The sequence below is a fragment of the Chenopodium quinoa genome, unplaced genomic scaffold (genome assembly GCF_001683475.1).
Source record: "Chenopodium quinoa cultivar QQ74 unplaced genomic scaffold, ASM168347v1, whole genome shotgun sequence".
Taxonomy (NCBI): domain Eukaryota; kingdom Viridiplantae; phylum Streptophyta; class Magnoliopsida; order Caryophyllales; family Amaranthaceae; genus Chenopodium; species Chenopodium quinoa.
Window position 1 is genome coordinate 947,511 of NW_018744362.1, and position 24,472 is coordinate 971,982.

Here is a 24,472-nt window from a genome sequence, read left to right on the forward strand (position 1 = left end):
AAATGAGAGATGTAGCTACATACAATATATATTTGTAACCAAAAAACCAACTAACCATCGTCTTTTTTGCCCAAGCTTAGAAAAAAAGTACATAGTATTAGATTTAAAATGGATGGATAGAAAATATTTAATGGGAAAAGGGCAAACCTTGATCATTTGTTGATCAAAGTTTAATGGGCAATTTGGTGGAACCTCAACAGTTTGGAAATCATCACCCGACTTTAAGCTTCTAATGAAAGAATTCTCAGTTCCATAGACCTCATATATCTATATCGAACTCCTTACCAAGTTCTGTAACAATCCTAGTTTCGGAATCAAGCACTTCTCCTTGGTTCCTCCTCGTTGGAGGCATAGTATAATAAAGAACCGGAAACTAAGAAAATTAACAAATATTTGTACAAAGCAACTCTTACATGTCTTTACTGAGAGAACCTAAGATCTTTTATAACTTTGAACGAAAATCAATGTCCATTCCCATGGTAAATTAGGTAATGCTAGTGCACCCCATATTACTGGTGTTTCTTTACAATATTCACTACCATTATTGATAAACATATGGAGTGTTAAAGGGGGGTAATAGACATTTATGAAGAAAAATAACAGTTTGAAAATGAGATTGCATTACTATGGACTAAGGGATCTTAATTTGCTTGTCAATTATACTTAACTTCATTCCCATTTCCACTATTTATAGTTGGCTACCAAACAGACCATAAAAAAATTCTCATTTTAAGCTATCAGCAAAAAGTGGATCAAACCCATTCAACTTGTTACATCATAACATTAAACTAATAACATAAAAAATCAAGTGGAGACTAATAGATATTAGTAACCTGGTGCAATAACTTCGAGCTTTTCAATTCTTTTGCAATTTCAAAGGGCTACACACTAGTGAAAAAACGCTATTTACAGCGCACCCAAACCCCCCCCCTTTTCATGTGTTGTATATGTGGACGATGCAATTACTAGATATTATTTACAGCGCGCATAAAATGCTGCAAAAAAAAAACGGTTATTTGCAGCATGCTTAAACCTGTGCGATGCAAAAAAAAATGTTGGATTATTTGCAGCGCGAACAAGCTGGGTGCACTGCAAATAGTCCAATTATATTTGCAGCGCACTCTACCTAGGCGCGCTGCAAATAATTGGTGATTTTTTTTTTCTTTCCCGAATTATATCCTACCTCAATTTAAACAAAAGCAAAAGTAACATTGGACAAATAGAAACAATTTTAATGATTTTATTAAACAACCAAAAATCAAGCTCATTACAAATAACCCCAATCATGGGGATACTCCTCTAACTAAACATGAAAACCATTAAACCATTTTTTGTCCTTAATCCTTTCCTTCATATCAGAACACCAGCTATTAAAGTCCCTTCCCCAACCTAAACTCATATCAAGCCTCAAGACCGAGTGATTCCACATCGAGATCACAGATGGGCACATCACCATGTGCAATTTGTGCATTGCCATTTCAACACCTTCTCCACACATTGGGCAAATCTGATCATCATACTAGCCACAAATCTTAGCCACAAATATGTTCCAAACGCCTTTGAACCTGCAACCACGTTTTTCATTATCAGAATCTACAAACATGAACAATCCTCTAAGAAAATCATATCACTAATAAATAAAGTCGGTCTCGCAACCAGGCTACGAGACAACGACACTTGACATTCCAGTTTTTTACCAAGTGTCGAGTTACGCAGGCGACAAATAGATATTATTGTAATTAGATTAGATACCACGTTAGATTAGATTGGATAAATTTGTTTAGGATAAAAAAATATACATAAAATAATTTATAATTCTTTTTTAAGAAAAATTATCTTTTTATAAACAATAAAATTTTACTTAGCAAGACACTACATATTATAATTAATATGAATATCCAATTAACAATAGAATTTTACTCTTATGCGAATAACCACGTAATTATAATTATAAATACAGCCATGTATCATTAATTTTTTTTAGTCTGCCCATTAAAGCTTTTGTGATCGGGTATTCTTCATATTTGGTTGTATTATTTTTGTGTATGTTTGTGATTTTATTAATGAATTTAAAGAAATCAAAAACTACAAAATTTAAGACACAACAGAAATTGCACAATAAAATTGTGAAACGTTAAACATCGCCCACAAATTACCACATAAAGCCCACAAATATGTTATGATTTGACCATTATGCCCTTTTGCTAAAATTGAGATAATCTCGGTGTAAAAAATGTGGAGCCGTATTGGCTCGTCGGGGGAGACCGGATGGCAGGCCGGAGATGCGGGGGACGCCGGAGGTACGTCGTCGTCGACGGAAAACGAGGTAAGTGACCGCTAAAATTCACGGTTTACCGTCGTAGTGGCTACGGCGCCTAGGATGGACGCCCAAACCGTAGCCTGGACGTCCAAGCCGGACGCCAGAACCACCAGAGTGGCGTCCAGGCTAGACGCCCAGACCACCTGAGTGGCGTCCAGCCCAGACGCCCAGACCACCAGACTGGCGTCCTGGGCAGACGCCACTCCACTGGGTGAGGCGGCCCTGCCAGGCGCCAGTCCAGTGGCTGTGGCAGCCCTGGCAGACGCCACCTTTAATAATTAATTTTTTTTTTCTTTTTTGATTTTGTTGTTGTTTTTTATTTAATTTTTTTGTAAAAAAAAAATCGAAAATGATTTTTTAAAAAAATTCGAAATGGGTTTTTTGTAAATTAAATTTGAAAATTTGAAATAGGTTTTTTTAAAATTAAATTTGAAAATTCGAAATGGTATATTTTGAAATTTAGTTTGAAAATTCGAATTGGGTTTTTATAAAAATTAAGTTTGATTATATATAATTATGTTTTTTTTTTGTGTTAATTCTGTGGAAATATAGAAATTAAATGTATTATCCGTTAAATGTATTTATTGTAATATATAATTGATGCAGAAATATGGTGGAGACGGAAATGATTACAGTGGGATATTTGGACATGATGGTCCATTCGAAGAAGCTCAACAGGCGATTGATTGGGCAAAACAGGTTGCAATTGCAGCTGGATTTTGCTTGGTAGTAGCAACTCATAAATCTCAACGGGATGGTAGAATGGATCGCATTTTGAGATGTGACCGTTATCGCAAAAGAGAAGAAAGAGATTTTCGTACAGCCACTCGGTTTGACACAAAGCGGAAAGGTTGTGGGTGTGAGTTCAGAGTAAAGGTTCGACAACTACGGAGTCGTGACGGTTGGGAAGTGATAGGTTACTCTAAATGGGGGTATCACAACCATGAGATGATAGTATATGAAGAGGGTCATCGACAACTGAGCGGCTTAAGTCCTGCTACGAAACTAGTTGTGAAAGAAATGAGTGATGCTCAAGTGAAGCCTGCTAAAATATTAGCATCTGTGTTAGAGAAATTTCCAGAAGACCATCCAAACCGAAGACACATCTACAACGTCAGACAGCAACTCAGGTTTGAACGGTCAGAGGGAAGGAACCCTATACAGCAGCTGCTACACCAGGCACAATCACGTGGTTACCTGTTCTGGTTTGATTCTGATGAAGATACAGCGGAGGTGACTCATCTTTTCCTTGTGCATCCTGATTGTGCTGATATGATCAAGTCTTGGCCATTTGTGATTTTGATCGACTCAACGTACAAGACAAACAAGTACAAGTTCCCTCTGGTTGAGATGGTTGGGATGGCTCCAACGAACCAGAACTTTCTGATTGGTCATGCAATCATCAGGGATGAGACGGCTCCAAGTTATTATTGGGTGTTGGAGAAGCTGAGAAACTACATCGGGCCTAATGTTCATCCAGCAGCCATCGTCAGCGACTGTGAGGGAGGTCTCTTTGCCCCCATAGCAGAGCTGTTTCCCGAATCGAACCACTTATTGTGCACATGGCACATCAACAACTGCGTGAAAGTGAAAGCCTACAACCTTTTCAGGAAGAATTTGGAAATGGCAGAGAGATTGGTGAATGGTAAGTGGCGGAAGATCCTACAGGCTACCACAGAGGAAGCGTATGAGCGAGCATTGGCTAACTTCAGGGATTCGTACCAGTGGTGTCCGGCACTGGTGGACTATGTGATGCATCAATGGGTCCCTCATGGGGAAAAGTTTGTCAAATATTGGACAAACCAGGTACTTCATTTTGGGAACACTACAACATGTAGAGTTGAGAGCGCTCATAGAGCTACCAAGGACTGGATTGATTCATCGACCGCTGCTTTGGATACACTGTTCGCTAGACTGAACAAGTCAATTGAAACTCAGAAGAACGACATCAGGAACTCTCTGGAGGACTCCAGACGACGACATGGTACAATGTATAGCCATTTTATATTTAAGATTCTCCATGGTCGTGTGTCGCACTACTGCTTGGGGTTGATTCTCACTGAGCTGAACAGGGTGAGGGACTTGGCTGACGAAGTGTATGCTCGGTGTGGGTGTACTATTTCAGTAACTCATGGATTACCTTGCGCATGCACCATTCATCGCGTTATTACAGAAGAAAGGGCGTCGTTACATGTTGATCAGGTCCATTCATTCTGGAGGACGCTTGTTATTGGTGAGCATGCAGACAATCAAACGGCCGACCGTGAACAGGAAGAGTTGGAGCAGTTCCGTTCGATGTACGACCGAGTGTCCTCCAGCCATCCTTCTATTATTCGTGACGCTACTCATGTGCTTCATGACATGTTCCACCCGTCTAACTTAGATTATGAGGAACCCGAAGGAGTTGACCGTCCTCGAGGTCGACAGCGGCGGAACAGGAGTGCGTTTGAGTATATCCGTGGTCATGGTCGTGGTCGTTCTCGTGGTCGGACATCGTCATCTAGTCGTAGTCAATCTTCATCGTCTGTGAATATGCCCCTGAGAACTGGTACGTTTTGGTTGTTTTTATTGCACATAGTTTTAAAGTGTTACTCCTGTCTTCTTAACTGTCTATAATTAATTATTTGGTGAATAGGAAGAAACGATGTTGATCAGTTTCCGTACAAGGAAAGGATACCTGCGATCATCATCGCTGTGGGGAGGTGGACCTTGCGGCGAAAATCATTATTTTGACGCGCCCCTAGATCTGTTTGCCGTTGCAAACATTTACAAATGCGCAGTCATGCATTTCGGCCTGGGAGTGCATAGTCAAGCTTATTATCCTTGTACCACGGTTCTCCCTTGGCGGTCGCGTGAGACTGTCACCACACCGGTCAGAGAGCTAGCTATTGCGTTTCTTGGGTCGTCATACAGACATTTCATCCGACTAGACATGTCAACCGATTTTCCGGTGCCACCGATTATACCTCGGTGGTACAACATTCGCACAGCGAGCGTAGAGGGTTGGGATGCGCTATATAATGACCGGATCCACGAATGGAACACCCTAGCTGCATTTTAGTTTTTCTTGTGTACATTCTTTATTTGTAATCTTATTTGTACGTTGCTCTTTTAATGAGAACATTAATATTTTATATTGTATTGCTTACTGCATTCTATATGTTGCATGGGTAAGTTGCGCGGATCCACGAACGGTTATATCAAAATTTAAAAACAGCACTGATAATATGTTTAAGTTGGAAGCTAAAAGAACAATCTAAAATGTTACAATTTCACAACATAATGTCCAAAATAATGTTCTATAAATAAAATACAATAACCATCAGTAATCCCTCCTCGACGACGACTCCCACTGCGCAAGGGTATGTTCCAGACTATCAACCACAGCTCTCCCTGTTGCACTCATGCTGTCCTTCTCAAGAGAGAGTTTCTGAACGTCTTGCATTATCTTTCCCATCCACTGCATACAACAACAAACAGAAGATGAAATACAATAACAACAAATAAAACTTAATTAAAAGACAACGATAAATATAATAAAAGACATACCGCTTCCGTGGCAGTAGGCGGTGGCACATAATCATCATCGCTGTGGTCGAGATCAGCGATCAACCTCGGGTGCGAATACCGGTTGAACCATTCCATGTAGTAATGGTCACACATGGGAGTAACCCCAGAGGGCGGCCGCTGCAACTCCGCTGTCCATAATCGAGCCACCATCGGAAACTGGTCCCACGTCCCGGTCATGATATCCGGCCATTCCACGACGTACTCCCTCGACGATGCAGGTCGGACCGCCTTCATCGGGCACGCCGGGGGAGGAGGGACAACTTGGACAAATCCAAGTTGGCGAAGACATCGCTGGGGCATGTACGCTTCGACGATGTCACGATACTGAATGAGTCCCGTGTACAGGGTCCTGGGTACCCTAACACTAGGGTTCGGGCCGAAAGGCATCCAGTTCACCTGTACAATTACAACATATAAAATATAATAACATGAATATAATATGTGCAAATAATAAAATGTAGACTCTATAAATAAACGTTACCTCTAAGGGGGACAGCCTGTCCAGCAATAACCGTATCGATCGGAGGCGGTCAACGGACTTCTTCTCCGAGCGGGGACTCCACGCACAAGCACGCGGCATCCCCTCATCAATAGGAACTGGGTCACGATGTGGTCGCAATGCAGGAAAATACTCGTATATCCAAGTCTGCAATAGAGTCAGACACCCAGTGATACCTGCCGCGTCAGCCCGACTCGCAAATCCTAGTTGGCGATACAAATACGCCAACGTAGCCGATCCCCAGGAAAACTGGCCTACACTGTCGGGGTCACACGCCTCTACGATGTCGCGTGGCCTGAGCTTGTTTCCGCCGCTCTTATCCGGAAACAAGGTACATCCGAGGAGTAGAAAAACATAAGCACTCAGCTGTGCGTCGGGCGTCCTACGTGCACTCGGGTACAAACACCGCTGCAACACAGATGCGATCTTCACACCTCCGTGTTCCCAAACACCTAGCGCCTCGGTGTACAGTGCAGCCCTGTCCACCGCCAACAACTCTGCCAGCGAATTTGCCTGATCCGCATCAGCCACAACACAAAGTCGTTTACCCTCAACACGAATCCCCAGAATGGCCTCGACGTCATGTAACATGATCGTCATCTCACCGAACGGAAGGTGAAAAGAGTTTGTATCCGGCTGCCATCGCTCAATGAAAGCCGTGATCAGCGTACTGTCAATCTTATCGTGCATGGTGGCAGGAACGTGCTTCACCCCAGTGCCCTCCAGTCGCTCGAACATCTCGCTCTCCGCCGGCCAGGCCTCAGCCCATGTACGCAAAAAAACTACAAGTCTTTTCCCGGGTATGACATTTCAACAACCCCGTAACTGAAGGCCTCTCCTGGTCCTCCCAAATACGGGCAGCTATGTGTCCTAGAAAGCTAGGAATCACACTCCCGTCAACAGGCCCACCGGGCACCTCACTCCTAACAACCCAAGAATCATTACCCGCCCTCGATCGTTTCCTGCTTGCCCCAGAGACAGTGGACGCAGATGATGTGCCAGATCTACTAACAAATCTACCACCCCTACCCTTACGCACCTCCACCATATGCGTCTCGTACATGTCATCAACCCTCTGACTGAATGGACCGTAATCATCATACGGTCCACTGCCATCGTCCACATCCTCATCCTCATCTGCGCCCTCCTCCTGCTCCTCCTCCTGGTCACCCTCCTCAGCATCATCATCGTCATCGTCATCCTCATCCCGACGGTGGATCCGTTCTCTACGAACTGAGGCCGAAATACCACGGGATCTGACATGTCTATGCCCCGACCTCTCCACTGAATAACTTCTACTAAGAAGCTCTATATTCTTCCCCCCACCATGACGACCCTACACAAAATTTTAAAATATATAAACATACAAAAATTTATACGATAAATAATCATCATCGCAAATCAAATACACTAAAAACAAACAAATAATAGTAAACAAAATATAAACGTAGAAAAAATACAACGTAATTGAAAAAATATATAAAAATAAACAACAAAATATAAAAACAATTCAAAATTATATTACAAAAAAAAAAAAAAAAAAATTTAAAAACAATTTTTTAGAAAAATTTAAAAAAAAAAAAAAAAAAAAGGGGGGGGCGCCCTGGCTGGACGCCCAGCCGGCGGTGGTGGCGCTAGATGCAGACGCCGCCACCAGTTGGCTGGCGTCTGGGCTGGACGCCACCGCCACGGTGGTGGCGTTTAGTCTAAGCGCCGCAACCGTGGCGGTGGCGTCCAGCCCAGGCGCCAGCCAACTGGTGGCGGCGTCTGCATCTGGCGCCACCACCGCCGGCTGGGCGTCCAGCCAGGGCGCCCCACCGCTTTCACGGCGGTTTTCCCCCTTTTTTTTTTTTTTTAACAAAATATACCTTTCCACCTTGGGACATCCTTCCCTCCGCCGCCGCCGCCACTTCCTTGCCTTGCCGCCTCGACATTGCCGTCATTTTGAATTTTTTTTTTTTAAGAGAGGTTGAAAGAAGATGAGCAATGAGAGTGTGAGTGATGAGAGTGTGAGTGTTTTTTTTTTTAAGGTCAAGGGCAATTTAGGGAAACCAAGTGAATTTTGTGGGCTTTATGTAGTAATTTGTGGGCGATGTTTAACAAATCCCATAAAATTCAGATCAATGATAGCAAGGTCTTAGAACTTTATGGGGTTTTCACTTAAAAAGCCTTTAAATAATTATTATTATTTTACTCTTCTGCATTAATAAAAGGGTTTATTTGACCATATTTAACATTCAAACAAAAAAGTTTATCTTACAATTTTATCAACAATCCGGGCATCGCTAGTGACACTTGACATTACAGTTTTTTGTAGGCGAAAATAGATATTATTGTGACACATATGATACTAAGTAAGTGAATTTTATATAGTTTTTTTTTAAGATTAAAATATTGTATAGAGTTTTAATATTAATATAATTCTAATACTTCATATATATAAACTTAATCATAACTTTTAATAAATATCATTTCCATCATAAAATCTGTTTTAAAAAGTTCTTTAATATAAGATCAATTTATAATATATTTAATTTATTTAAAAAAATAATAGAGAATTAATAAAAAAATAATTTAAGTTCAATAAAAATAATTTCAAGTCGATATTTTAATAAAAATAATTCACAAACAAAACTACAAAAGGTACACTATCATTTAATTAAATATGCGACATCGTATGTCTAAATATCCACATCATCAAAAGGGATTGTAGGACCGTATTTAACATTCAATCAAAAAAGTTTATACTGAAATTTTATATCAACAATCTGGGCATCGCTCGGACACAAAACTAGTATATAAAAAAAAAGTAGTATATATATAAAGCCATGAACATTACATAATTTCCTACACTAAGCATGTGGACCTCAAACCAGAGCGGATATATGAAAACTCAGTCACAAATCACAATAGAAGCTGTGTTAACATTTTTTGTTTCATTTTATGTATGTACAAAATACGGAGTACTATTGATAAAATAAATAAATAAACAACTACAGAGTACTAGTAATACACACAGTGCCCAAGTAACAACAGTGTTTTCCTATTCAAAACGCTACATGTCACTACTACGAACAATTCAGTACTTCCAACAACTCATTCAAACGAAAGAGTAACAGATATACTTACATGTACAGATAGCCGAAGTTATCAGCAACTAGAACAAGCCCCCTCTCTGAGTTGATATCTAAGCCATAAAACGTCTGCCAATTGCTTGGACCCTGCATGTGTTCATGCATCCCATTAATCATGTATGCCTAACTATATTAGCTAACAAGTCTGCAAAAAAGAAAAAGAAAAACCGCTTGGGCATGTTGTCAATTCTCATTGACAACTGAATGCCATCATAGCCGAACACAAGCACATTTAATCAAAATAAAACAGCCATCAATTCAAAACCATTTGATGGCACAGATCAGATTACCATGTGCTCATAATCTGATCAACTGAGCCCTGGAGAAGAGTGTAGCAGGCACTTTTCTTTCCCAAGGCTTGCGCCTCTTCAAAGGGATGGTAGTGCTGGAGGCAGAGGTGGGAGTGTTGGCAGTTTGAAATTCCCCCACACCCATCACTTGATCAGCTGCAGATTTGGCTCCTACATGTGCATTCAAATCAGGCTGATTCACTGACTCTGATGCTGGAGATGAAACAAATTTTTCAGACGAAGAAGCAGCAATCGATTCACCAGTAGAAGCGACCACTGAACTTGAAATGACCTTTAACCTGGAAGAAGAACTAATACCAGTTGTAGATACAGCACCAGTACTATCAAAGTAAACAACAGAGTCTCCGGCGTTCTTAAAAGACTTTGGCTTACTTGCTAACGGTTCACGTTGGTGAACCTGTACCTTTCCTCTCGTAAGGCCAAATATGCTTGCAGATTTCTTAATGAAAGATTGTAGTGCATCTCATACAACATACTAAACAAACTGATAATATCTCATGCAACACATTCCTTTTTAATAAATTCAAAGTAGCAATGTATGCAAAGAATTCAGTTTGAAAATTTGAAGAACAGGATGAAGGAGATAGGGAGTATAATGAAATGATACCTCAAGAAACACGTTGGTTGTTGTTTGAACACATAAACAAATCAAGGGGAGACTGACAAGGATATGAGTTACCTGTTTTATCCTGCAAAACAGACTGAATGAATAAGCCTATACAATTAGACAAAATGTTTCCTATTTATAAAGGAGTCACTGATTCAAGCATCAATTATTCAAGGCTTCAATAGTATAGCTAGTACCTTGTGCTTTGTGCACTTTCACACCCTTATTCTCACTGTAAAGGCATACGTTACCCCATTACTCAACAAATCTACTTAGCAGACCCCTCCTCATCTAACTCGATCATGTCTTCTACTTTTATTTATTCATTCATGACCAAATAGAACAAAAATACTAAATTAGAGGATATATATTACATAGTAATAAAAAAAGGGACTTTACTCAAAATCTCAGACTCCAATACAAGAAACAAGTTGCAAAGAACTCTTTATTCTTGTTTAAACAGTAGAAGACACCCAACTCTCATTCAACACCTTATGACTCAAACACATCAGACCACAAGCCAAGAGAACTAGCAATTAGAGAACTGAGATCTAGCAATAAAAATACATGTAGTAGCAAAATTCAGTAAAAGAGATGTGTTGATAAAATCGATTGAAATTCACAATCAGAATTAAAACAGAGAAATATGAGGCAAACAAATAATTCCAACTTATAGGAGTTATATTTCTGGGGACAGGGTATGTGAATCACTGCACCTACAAATAATTCCATACAGTACAACAAATAAAAATATTTCATTTCTAGCAAATCAGGTTAAGCAATTTATACCTATTGTTAAAGAGCCAAACACATTACACAATAAAGAGAGGAACTCACTGTACGTACCAAAATTATCACCAAAGTTGGTCATTATGTCAGCACGAACCGATTGGTTGCTCTCAGCAATACCAATAACCTCAACATATTTGGTAAGTGGTTGAGTTGGTGGCGAACCCTTTGTGACGAGCTGATGATCATCAGTTGATTTCTTAATCAAAGAACTGCCATCAGATTGTATCACCTGTATAGCTACCCGAACCTTCCGCCCAACATACAGGCGGAGTGATTACAATGCTGCAGGATTTGAAGTATCCATATTCTGCAACCACATAATATGATACCTTAGACTCAGAACCTAACCACCTTAAAAAGATGATAGAAATACCAATAACACTACTACATTAAGAGTCCCTCAAACTAATTTCTCTACTACTATAAACCAATTTGCTTTTCTAATAAAATCTGCAAAATCATTATGCTCAGGCTGTTCTGTTCACCTTATTTTCACTTATTTCAGGAAAAGTAAGTTCAGATAAGGTAAGTACAGGAAAAATAAGTTCAGATAAGTTGTGATAAGGGTTAATCAGGGCTACCTAAGTTCATTTTATAACTAAAATAAGTTCTAATAAGGGCTAATAAGTTCAGATAAGTTCAAATCAGATCATATAAGTTCAGATAAGTAAAAATTAGGTTAATAGAACACACCATCAGATTTGCAAAAGGAGAGTTTTGCACTTATAATGTCCCTAGGCCCTTGCGTAATTTGAATGAATGAATAAAACATTTCAATAGCATAATTTGAACCCGACAATGTGATGACTAAATCCGAACAAAAGGTACAAATAAACAAAACCGAGAAATTGATACCGAAGCAACTTAAAGCCACATAAAATCGTCACATTAATAATTTAATTTTTCCGAACCTTTAAAATAATCATTAGCCTGTCCGATGTAAACTAATTATCGATTATATCACAGAAATCTCACTACTATATAGGCAAATTTTCAAATTTCACATTGCATCAATCAACACCATAAATAAACCCTAAAAACAGCAATTAAAGAACAACATCACAAATTAATCAATTAAACACAACTTCGGCATAAATACGAACAAACATACCAGATATTCTTCAAATCAAACGAAAACCAATAATTAAAAAATCAAAAACAAGAATTGATGAGTGGTATAGAAATTAGGGTTTAAGAAAACCAGTTGTACGGCAACGGCAACGGCGACGCAGAATTAATGGGTATCCTACTGCATTCCATCAAACCAAAACAAGCAAAATCTAAAATTTATCAATTAAGAATTACAAAAATCAAAATAAATTAGTGGGGCTTAATTTTAATGAGATGTAGTGTACTAACAGTTAGGGCGATGGAAATCACACAGAAGAAGAACAAAATCCAAAGCTAATTGGAAGAACTAGATCTTGTAGATCAAAGCTTAATGCTCCAATATTTGCCTTTTTGACACAGTAAACGGCTGAAACCCAATCCCCTCGATCTATTCGTGAATTTATCAGTTGTTGGACGAGGAGAAGTTAACGGAGAAGTTGTTGGTATCCCCTTGACACGAGGAGAACTTCCGGCGACGAATGGCTGAACGGCGGCAAGGTGTTGAACTTGCTTGGGCGAGGAAGTGTTTTGAACTGCTTGCTTTAGTTTTGCAAGGGATAGTGTTCTGAACTTCTGGACTTTTATTAATTGGATTGTATTATTCTTTGGTTGTTCGACATATTTGCAGTGCTCCAAAACAAAACGTTGCAAATACCTTTTTTTTGCAGCGCTCTGAACTTGGGAACGTTGCAATAAAGCGATTTATTTGCAACGTACTACTGCTGGAACGTTGCAAATAGTTCTCGATAAAATTTAATAGCTTTTTTGCAGCGTTTTTTAGCAAAGAACGCTGCAATTAACTCATTAAATTTTTGACTTGCGGTGACTAACCATTAGTTGTAGCGTTCTGTATATGGATGTGCTGCAAATAGTGCGCTGCAAATGACGCTTTTTCCACTAGTGACAGTTGCATTACTTTGCCCAGATTTACGCATAACAACTCCTATACAATCCATCAACTTGACATTTTTGTCCAACTGAACTCCTTGGAAGGATCTAGTTAATCCAGGAGTCGCACCAACTTTAGCGACATGGCTTCTCTTCAAACTATTGATGAAACTACTCTTGCCAACATTGGGAAGCCCCACAATCCCAACAGTCATTGACTTTTTAATCTGGAAAGGCCCCAAAACAGCAGAGAACCAACAATGATTATGATAAGATCGCTTGCTAAGGATCACACAGTACTAAAATACTCGCATTTAACATCAACTGATTTACATTGATGGCCGGCAATCTAAAAAAGTTTCACGGACTTCTAAACTCGTACCTCATGACTCCTTGAGTAATTTTTAAGCAATTTAATTAGAGTGTTTGCTCCAAGACAGTCACTAGTCTGCAAAATGTTGCTAGGTTTTGCAGCCTTTGAGGATTTTGAGGACTTCCACCTCAAGTTTGATCTTTGCTCTTGGGTGCTGCACTTAAAACCATTGCTGGTAGTTCTTCTCTAAGATATTTTATCCCTTTTTCAACTGCTTCACAAGGTACAAGATCTGATATATAGGCAACAGTTTAGAATACAATAGACAAACCATAGCTTCTTTAATATGAAACAGCTTAAACTTAAGGGAGCACATGGGCGGAAAACTACCATCTAAATCTTCAGGTACATAATACATTGAGATAAAACGACACCAGAAGGGTGTGATCCATTAGCAAAACAAGAGTTATTGTGCTAGAGACTAAAACAACCCCTAAACCTCAGAGACTCATACAAGATTGAATAAATCCAATATGTAATTCATAATATTGGGGAGAAGGTTTAATTCAAATTTATGATATACCAAGAACCACCACAAACCCCCTAAACAATAACCATCCATCTCAAAAAATAATTTGAACATGCGTTAAGTTTTCAGAGCATCTGCCTAGCATAAAGCCAGCACACTTGGACTCCATAATGGACAACTAGTCTTTACAGCAAAACAAGCTTCTTATTAGGACCTGAGTTCAGAACCAATTTCTCCATATCTACACATCTAGTACCAAGGGGATCACAAGTATCAAGGACTTCCAAATAACATCAGATGCCTCAATAACCTTGACTAGCTCCTTGTAAAACTCCCTGTCAGAATTACCTGCATAAAAAACTCAAAACAATTTATCTGCAACTACTACACATGTTTAAAGTTGTAATACAAACCTCACATACCTCAGTTTTTAATGAATTCTTTGGCAGGAACCACTCCTTTTTCCTCCTCAACAGGTTGCTCCTCAATGTTAGCAGTCTTGTCCTCGAGTATATATGGAAGCACAGAACATATCAGCTTACATGTACATGATAGTATGATACCTCCCAATTTTCACTTTTAAAAGCAACCATGCTTACATTGTAAACATTGTCTATGAAGATCAATCAACCAACAATGTACAATTGTACTCTATACAACACTATCCAGGAGAAGGGGTGAGTCAAAAGTTCTGCTAGCATACTGATGGAAATTAGACCTGCCTAAATCAAGCTACATTTTGGTCAACCAACCAACATCATAACGAAACGTACCAAGAAGCCTAGCCAACAACATGCTAAATGGTTGTGCAATGTCCTTCTCCCCTTTTCTCCCTCCAATCCTCCAAAGACACAAATGGAACTGGTGGAAGGGGATGTTAGCAGGGCAAATAGCTCCCCAAAGAGCTTTACGTCCAGTCAAGTTGCTATGTGCATGATAAAAAATACTCTGTGAGTGTTTATCCCGCGTTCAATCATTGGCAATAGCATCTCAGGAATATTTTGTAAACCAACTTTTTCTTTACTTTCTTCAATGGTGTATCTTTTATATCCCCCTTCACCTTAGATATTAAATTCTGCTAGTTTCTTGCTCCACATTCAACCATAGCATCTCAACAAGATCAACTCTATCAGGAGACCCCAAAAATATGCATTCCAAAGTAGCTAAGCTAATCAACTAGTTTACACCATATATACTAGACGATTGTACTCCAAACCCTTCCTCCATGACAAGCCAACAAAGCATGCATCTTAATTCAAATTTTAATTAAATGAGAAATTTCACGTTTGAAATGCCCACCACACAAAGGCACCTAAACTAGTCACATAAACTTATCAAACACTCAACACCCACTCAATTATGACAGCCAAAACTTCACCCAAATCATCAACAAAACCCAAATAAATTGATTCTGTCACCACTTCAAATCAATGCATAATTATGTTAAATGAGGTTTGGCCATGTAATATACAGTTTTGCACGATTTTGTTTCTTAAATGTAATGTCCAATTGTCATCACCAGGTCCAATTGTCAAGTAACTTAACATAACACATAATTACATTACGTGACATTAAACAACATTACAATACACCATAATTATTTTGTTGATAAAATACAATACACCATAATTACCACTAATTACAATGAAAACCTTGAAATTAGTCAATCACTATCACAAAAACAAATTAAAATCACATAGCCTTTCTTTACGGGCAGCTTTCTTCTGCTCCAACTCTTTAATGGCCTTAGCACGGCGAACCTCGAGAACTTTAAGCTCTTGCTCCTTAAAAGACCATTCATCAGGAATACTAGGATCCCTTTCAATCTTATTCTTCTTATTAATTCCAAGTTTTTTTTGCTTCCTTAGCTTTCTTCTTGTGATCCTCTTTCATTTTCTTTATAATCTTACACGTACTTCTTCTTCAATGAAACCCCATTACTCTAACACTCTACAATAAAAATCAAATCAAAGTCAGAATTTTTATCAACAAACCAGAAAAGTTCAGAACTTTTATTAACAACCCTGAAAAATTAAGGGGTTTATGGTTAGTGGGTAAAGCTTACTTTTGCTTTTCTTCAGCAATTTGGATTAGGTAAAAAATGAAGTGAGAAAAAACAGAGAGGAAAATAGTTATTTGGAGTATGGCGGTCGTTCTGAGTGAGAAATACAGAGAGAGAAGGGTTAGGGGTTAGGGACTTAGGTTTATGGATTCACAAACGAGAGAGCTGCTTTAGTTTATCTTGTGCTTTATGCTTCGGTGCTTATATATAAAAAAAAACTCTTGTGTGAACCTGGTCCACAATAAATTTATTGTGGACCTTATGATCTCACGTGCCATTGTCAGAACAAAATAGCCCAGTGCACCTACCCAGCCCAATTCTAACAAAAGTCCTTATAAAAGTATAAAACCCCAGTCATCTATCATTTAAATTAAAACAAAAGCCTCAATTATATTCTCTCTCCTCTGCGTTGAACATCATCGACCCGAAATTACAAAGCAAATTCATCAATTGAAGAACGAAATTCTACTGCAATTGATCTCAACAAATCAATTTATGAATTGGAATCAAACACAAATAACAATGAAGGTATCAATTACTCTTTATTTTTGATTTAATTCTGCCAAAAATTCGATTAACTATCATGAATAAAAATTGATTATGTTCTTAATTTGATTTAATTCTGCCCAAATTATCAGATTTTTGTCTACTTAGAGCTTTTAATTTTTCTTAAACAAGAATCAATTGGAATTTTCTTGATCAATATTGGGTTCGTTAGCGTATAATTTGAGGTCTTAATGATTGATGATGGTGTTAGTTCTGGTAATTTTATGTAGTTTCAAGGATGGAGAATTACATAATTTACATTGTGAGTAGAATTTTGATTTGTGTTAAGTTATTTTTCTGATTTATTAATTATGCAGTGTTAGTAGTGAAGTTTGATGTGGAAAAGATAATAAACTGAATTGGGGTTTTTATGGTTTTCGGCTAGTTGAAGGCCTGTGAAATGGAAGTATAGACTTTGGGAGGAGGCTAACAACATGCTTAAATAAAGGTCACTATGTCTATTATGACATTAGTGTAGTAGAAAGGTTGCTATATTATTTAAGGGTCACTGTATATAGCTAGGTAATTGAGTTTCTGCTCTATATAGCTGCCTTCAATGCCAACTAACTCTCATATGCTTAGGCTTATTGCTTGGTACTATCCCTCTTTTGCTTTTGATAAAACTAATTTGTTCTCAAAGACATTAATGCCTTTATAATAGAGTATTGTAGGATTTGGAGAATCATATATAATTGAAAACTCTATAAGCCTATTAGCTCAATTGGTCGAGCACTGTGTATATTTTTATTGGCACAGAGTATGTAGGTTCAAGTCCTACATAGGCTAATAAGATTTAGACATTTAGTGACCCTTTTTAACAAATAGGTTACTTTTTCACAGATGTTATGACCCTTATATGAATATAGTGACTTTTTTTTTTTACATGTAGTAACCCCTATTTGAATATAGTTGACTTTTTTTTTTTACATGTAGTAACTCCTATTTGAATATAGTGACTTTTTTTTAAATGTAGTAACCCCTATTTGAATATAGCGACCTTTATTTACATGTAGTAACCCCTATTTTAGTATAGTGACCTTTTTTTTTACATGTAGTAACCCCTACTTGAATATAGTGACCTTTTTTTTTATATGTAGCCTTATTTAAATACAGTGATCTTTTTTTAACATGTAGTAACCCCTATTTGAATATAGTGACCTTTATCATACTACAATATAGGATAACAATGCAAGCTAAGTAGTTATTTATGCACTTTGATGCTAACAAGCTACTACATACAATGACCAAAACACAACTCATCAATGATAGCAACACACAAGCATTGTTGTAGCTTAGGCTATGTGGGACTTGAACCCACACCATGTACATTATTGTACATTGCTCTACCCTTTGAGCTAATAGCCTATATATATATATATGGACAATTTTTCTATCTGTCCCTTGGTTGCTTAAACCAAATATTGAAATAAAAGAACATCTTGTTGACAATAACATAAATAAGAAGAATGACCATGAGTCTGTGACACCCTTAAAACAAACAAAGTATCTTAGTCATAGACAACATTAATCAATGTCAAACTGTCTAGGGTGATAGACCACATTCTTTAAATTGAAAGTATTAACTAGATAACTCTAGCTGACATGTTCAAACCTAAACCCAATAGAACTTCAAGTTCTTAGAACAAAGGGAGTATATAGCCTCACCTTATTATTTGCACAATGGTCGTCTAATATGCATCAGGACCCTTAATAACTAAACAACCTTATTCATATACATAGTAACTCTTTTTGGAATCATAGTTGCTCTATTATAACTAAGGAGTAAATAAACACTTTGATTAAAAAGAGTTGCTACATCTCACAAAATTAAGAACATAATAACATATAGTGATCCTTTTATTCACATATTGAGACTTAAATAAACTAAACTCCCTTTTTGAAAATAATAGTCTTTTTTAAAATCATAATTACTCTATTTATCTAGAGTGATGCTTTGAATAAAAAGAGACACTATAAATCTATAATCAATATTTGCATATTCTACTTTCCACTTCCTTGATCTTAAGCAACAGAGCAGTAGCAACAAACAAGCGAGCCTAATCTTATCGTACACCACCACCCCCTAAATTAAATAACACCACACTCACCTCCCTACATTCAACCAATCCACCACACAACAGCAACAACAAAATTTCTAACCCCCTAAATTAAGTTCCAACTGCTACTACCAACAATTCCATCGACAACAACTACCACAATACCCGCACAAAAGCATAAACATTCCACATGGCTACTAGTAGCAGCCCACACATTGCATGTCACCCCACCAACATTGCCGCACCAACCAGGCCTCACAAACCACCACACACTCGCCTCACTTGCCCAAGACATAATCTCCTTAAACACTAGCAGAATGAGTCAACAAATAATCATTTTAGAGAAGCAAATTTTAGTTCGGATCATTACCAATAATCTCATTCGGTGATTCAAGCTATCAACATATGCCATAAACGGTACAGAAAGCAAGAAGTATACAGTCTATTCTAAATAGTGTTTACAACTAGCTGCTAAGCTCTGCATAATCAACGATCACCAAACTACACTCTCCAAATATGGTAAATAATCAACAACATATGGACGATTTCAACCAGATATTTTTTATTCACTGGTAAAATGCTCAAGATCACAACAATATTGCTTAACAAATGCTACTATACATAAAAATAATAACAAAACCATCCACCAAACCTCAGCAACAATTACTCGTATTCAACCAACTAAAAGGTCTATTCTGATATAAAGAGAATAAAACATACTTCGTTTTATACAATAGTGACCTATATAATGCTACATCAACCAAATATGAGATCAACAATCACCAAACTACACTCTCCAAATTTGCAAATACAAATCAGAACTGATTAGGGGATTTTGCTCCCACCAATCGGAATGCGCCACGTGGGCCAATTAGGTCCTGCCAAGTGTCCCCCAGTTGGAACTGTCAGGGCTTGCCACGTGGCACACACTTATTCGTCCACCTTGGACCTATTATGTCATGACACGTGGCATACTCCATGCCTAATGGAGAAACCGGCCACCCAGGCCCAACTTCCGAGGGAAGCCCAATCAGCCCTAGGTTAACCTAAACCTAGGATTAGCACGTTTCCCAAGGTTATAAATACCTCCCTTAATCCTCATTAAGGGAGATTACATGAATTACACAGAGATAACAGGCTGATCACGCTAACAAAGCAGATTACCTACATTAAACACTCTCACCTAGAGAGACCCAATCACTTTAATTTCCGCATTAATTACTCCTTAATCAAGTACTAACTTGACCGTTGGAGGCGGAGCTCCCACCACCAGGAGTCTCCGTTGTTTTGCAGGTACAGGCGTCCGGTTCCAGTCTCGGAATTGTAACTCTCCCGCAGGACATCAGAAAACCCCGAAACATTTGGCGCCGTCTGTGGGGAGAGTACTTCTGAGATGGCATCCAAGTCTGTACCGACTCCTGAAGAGAGGCGTCCCCTAGACGACCCTCAAGTTCAGTCGGACCACGATACTGAGAATGAATTTGAAGTTGAAGCTCACACAGCTTCAGACGGGACCCTAAGGGCCCGACGTACCCGTCATACCGAAAGGAGGGAACGGGAACATCTTCAAACTGGCAGCTACGGTTTCTTAGACTTGGTGAACAGCCGTCGGCTTTCTCCAAGGAAATTACTGAAGCCGCTCAGCCGGCCAAAGTGAAAAATGTATTAGTAGGCGCCTATGACGGCACTACTAACCCAGAAGACCATCTTATGGCCTTCACCAACCTGATGTACCTTCAAGGGTTGGATGATCCCACTTGGTGCAAGTGTTTCCCAGCGACTCTCAAAGGAATCGCACAACAATTGTTCGGCAACCTGCCGACTGGTTGTGTAAATAGCTTCAGGACGCTTGCTTACTTATTCACCTCCAACTTCGCCATGAACATCCCTGCAAAGAAGACGACCCTTGATTTAGGAACAATTCAGCAGGGCGAGAAGGAGGGGCTTCGTTCTTACATCAGACGTTTTAACCTGATGAGAATACAAATTCAAGGGTTACTGGATGAAGTAGCCTATACTGACTTTTTCAGAGGTCTCAAGGACGGGTCGACCTTTAAATTTGATTTGGTCCGAAAGAGGGTGGCGACTCTTCAAGAGGCCTTGATTGAAGCGGAAGCCTATATACAGGCGACTGATCTTTGTACGGTAAAATAGTCGGACGGGAAAAGGTCCGACAAAAGAGAAGGACGACAGAAACAGTCGTCAAACAAAGATGAGAAGAGAAAAGAGGTCTGGGCGGCTGATTCCTCTAAACAGCCGGCCTAGAAAAAGAAAAAAGAATTCAAACCATACTCCCCAAAGTATGCCTTTAACAAGGATAACCAGTTTATCCTAAAAGAAATCAAGGGACGAATCTCAATTGAGAAGACGGTCCCCATGAAGGGTTTTGCAAACAACCGGAACCAAGAAAAATTCTGTGCTTATCATGAAGATGTTGGTCATCACACCAACGACTGCATCAGTCTCATGCGGTATCTGGACCGCCTGGCTGAGCAAGGTGATCTTGACACTTATGTCAAGAAATCTACGGGGAACACTTCCTCAAAAAAGCTGTCGGCCAAAAAGAATCAACAGGCCGACAGCTCCGATACAGATGATGCAGTCGTCTACACCATTGCAGGCGGCTTCTCAGGAGGCGGCCCCACTATTAGGGGCAACAAAGACAATATCAGGCGGTTAGATGTAAATTCCGTTCACCAAGAACGGCCGTCCAAATATTCATTTCCTGAGATTGTCATCACTGAAGAAGATCTAGGAGGGGTAAGAGGGCCGCATGACGACCCTATCGTTATTGAATGTAAAGTGGCCAACCAGAGAGTTGGCCGAATCCTCATAGATACCGGAAGCTCCTCAGATCTCATCAGTAGCAAATGTCTGTCGAAACTAAAATATCAGACTGATTGCATACATCCGGCATCCCACCCTTTAGTAGGGTTTGGAGGAGGAGTCGTCCACCCACTGGGACGAGTGGACTTACCCATCCGCCTGGGCGAAAAAGGGGAAGGACGACACATGGTAGTCCGGTTCCTGGTAGTAGAAGAACTCTCGGCCTACAACATGATTCTGGGACGACCAACCCTGAATAATTCCAAGGCTGTTATAATCCCATCTCTTATGTTGCTCAAGTTTGAGAGGGATAATGGAACAGTCGGGTCCCTAAGGGGAGATCAGAAGATGGCTCGAGAGTGCTATCTCTCGGATTTCAAGCCCACTGTTATGGCCACTGGGTCATGTGGTGGAAAAACAGACCTTGACAATGTCAAGGAGAGTGCGCCTGTTCAAGAAGCAGGCGGCAAGAAGAGAAAGGCTCCCAGACGGGGGCCGCAAGAAAAGACAAAAAATAGCAATCATTGGCAGAGGAGCGGTCGGATGAATTCCGCCCTCAGCCGGCTGGTGAGCATACGGACCTGATCCTAGACGACTCACGTCCTGACCGAACAGTCAAAGTTGGGACGACTGCTTTGAGAGTCCTAGGTGACGACTTTCACAAACTATTGAAAGAATACAAGGACATCTTTGCATTCGAAGTCCATGAAATGCCAGGCATTAGTCCTGATATGGCGGTACATAAACTGGCCGTGGACCCGAAAAAGAAGCCGGTAAGGCAGAAGAAGCGGAACCATGGCGAAGAAAGAAGTCAGGCGACAGCCGCCGAAGTTAAAAAATTACTTGACGCAGGGTTCATTCGGCAATGTTACTTCCGAGAGTGGGTTGCAAATGTGGTGCTTGTTAAAAAGCCGAATGGCACCTGGCGAATGTGTGTAGACTACACAGACTTAAACAAGGCGTGCCCCAAAGACAGTTACCCTCTGCCTAAAAATGATAACCTGGTCGACTCAACAGCCGGCCATGCTTTGATGAGCTTTATGGACGCCTACTTTGGTTTCCATCAAATTCCTTTATGGAAGAAAGATCTGGAGAAGACGGCCTTCGTCACTGATCAGGGATTATACTGTTACACGATCATGCCGTTTGGTCTTAAGAATGCCCCGGCTACCTTCCAGCGAATGATAAACACTGTGTTTTTTGATCAGATTGGGAGAAACGTCGAGGCATACATAGATGATATGATTGTCAAGACTAAACTTCAGAAAGATCATCTGTCGGATCTCCGAGAAACTTTCGCCACACTCAGGCGGCACCATGTCATGCTCAATCCCAAGAAATGTGTCTTTGGAGTTGAGTCTGGGAAATTTCTCGGATTCCTTATCAATCAGAGAGGAATAGAGGCGAACCCTGAGAAGGTGCAGGCGGTCATTGACATGCAGTCGCCTCGTACCATCCGAGAGGTTCAGAAGTTAACAGGTTGTCTGGCGGCCTTGGGAAGATTTCTAAGCCGATCAGGCAACAAATGCTTATACTTTTTCCAAGCAATTAAGAAAAAGGCAAGGTTTGAATGGGGGCCGGATGCTGAGGCCGCCTTCCAGAAATTGAAAGTTCACTTGCATTCCTTGCCGAGGCTGGTCAGCCCTTTGCCCAAAGAAGTACTCTACATGTACCTGGCCGTCTCTGATCATGCGTTAAGCGCTGTTCTCCTTGCTGAAAGAGACGGTTGTCAGCTCCTGGTCTACTTTGTCAGTCACGTACTGAAAAATGCCGAGTTGAGGTATCCCTTAGTGGAGAAATTTGGTCTTGCACTCTTCATGGCTGTTAAAAAATTGAAGCCCTACTTTTTGGCACATGCAGTCGTCGTGTATACAGACCAACCTATCAAGCGGCCACTGACCATCATGGAGTCGTCAGGCCGAATGATCAAATGGGCCATAGAAATTCAGAGCCTCGAAGTTACTTTCGAGCCTAGAAAAGCAGTGAAGGGGCAAGCCTTTGCTGACTTTATTGTTGAGATGACTCGTCCTCCTGACTCTCAAGTTCCAGACCAAGTCTGGAAGGTATATGTGGACGGAAGCTCTACTTCAAATGGTTGTGGAGCAGGCGTCATATGTCAGTCGCCAGAGGGAGACAGGTACGAGTATGCTCTACGCTTCAGTTTTCAGGCCTCAAACAATGAGGCAGAATATGAAGCTTTACTAGCCGGAATCCGCATGTGCAAGGCGGCAGGGGCAAGAAAAATAGACGATCTTCACTCTGGTTACTGTGCTTCTCATATAGGCGGTAGGACGCTTGCTCAACGGGCAAGGCGGCAGGGCTACTTTTGGCCTACTTTAGAAGCAGATGCAATGGAGATGGTGAAAAAATGTGACAAGTGCCAAAGGTTTGGCAAGCTAATTCACCGTCCGGCTACTGACCTCACTACCATTCATAGCCCACTACCGTTTGCTAAGTGGGGCATGGATATTCTGGGTCCATATACGCCTGCTACAGGCGGAAGGAGGTACATACTTGTTGCCGTCGACTACTTCACTAAATGGGTAGAGGCGGAGGCTGTAAAGGGAATCAAGACGAAGGATGTAATTTCATTCATTTGGAAAAATGTCATCACTCGGTTCGGGGTTCCCATGTCTATGGTTTTTGATAATGGTCCCCAATTTGAGACGCCTGTTCTCAAAAGCTGGTTGGGTGACCAAGGTATTGCACACTACTTTGCATCTGTCGGCCGTCCACAAGCAAACGACCAGGTAGAAGCCTTTAATAAAATCATCTCAGACGGTCTCAAGAAAAAGATTGAACGAGCAGGCGGCCTATGGGCGGATGAATTACCACATGTTCTCTGGGCCATTAGGACGACTGAAAAAGGGGCGACTGGAGAAACTCCATTCCTCCTAACTTATGGTGC

At 40.1% G+C, this 24,472-nt stretch overlaps 1 long non-coding RNA gene and 1 pseudogene across 5 annotated transcripts; both read right to left on the reverse strand.

Annotated features, from left to right (window-relative positions):
* Positions 1 to 7,679: 7,679 nt before the first annotated feature.
* Positions 7,680 to 13,011, reverse strand: LOC110696385. Of its 5 annotated transcripts, none has more exons than XR_002506276.1 (6): positions 12,593 to 13,011; positions 12,435 to 12,482; positions 11,288 to 11,540; positions 9,814 to 10,523; positions 9,519 to 9,610; positions 7,680 to 7,725 (listed from the first exon to the last, which is right to left on the reverse strand). It is a non-coding gene; the product is annotated as an uncharacterized LOC110696385 (long non-coding RNA). The 5 variants fall into 5 exon arrangements; XR_002506279.1 differs by having other exon boundaries at positions 9,814 to 10,112; positions 10,442 to 10,523; positions 11,288 to 12,482; XR_002506277.1 differs by having other exon boundaries at positions 9,814 to 10,112; positions 10,207 to 10,523; positions 11,288 to 12,482.
* A 165-nt stretch (positions 13,012 to 13,176) lies between these two features.
* On the reverse strand, positions 13,177 to 14,666 carry LOC110696370 (annotated as a pseudogene).
* Between the last annotated feature and the right edge of the window lie 9,806 nt (positions 14,667 to 24,472).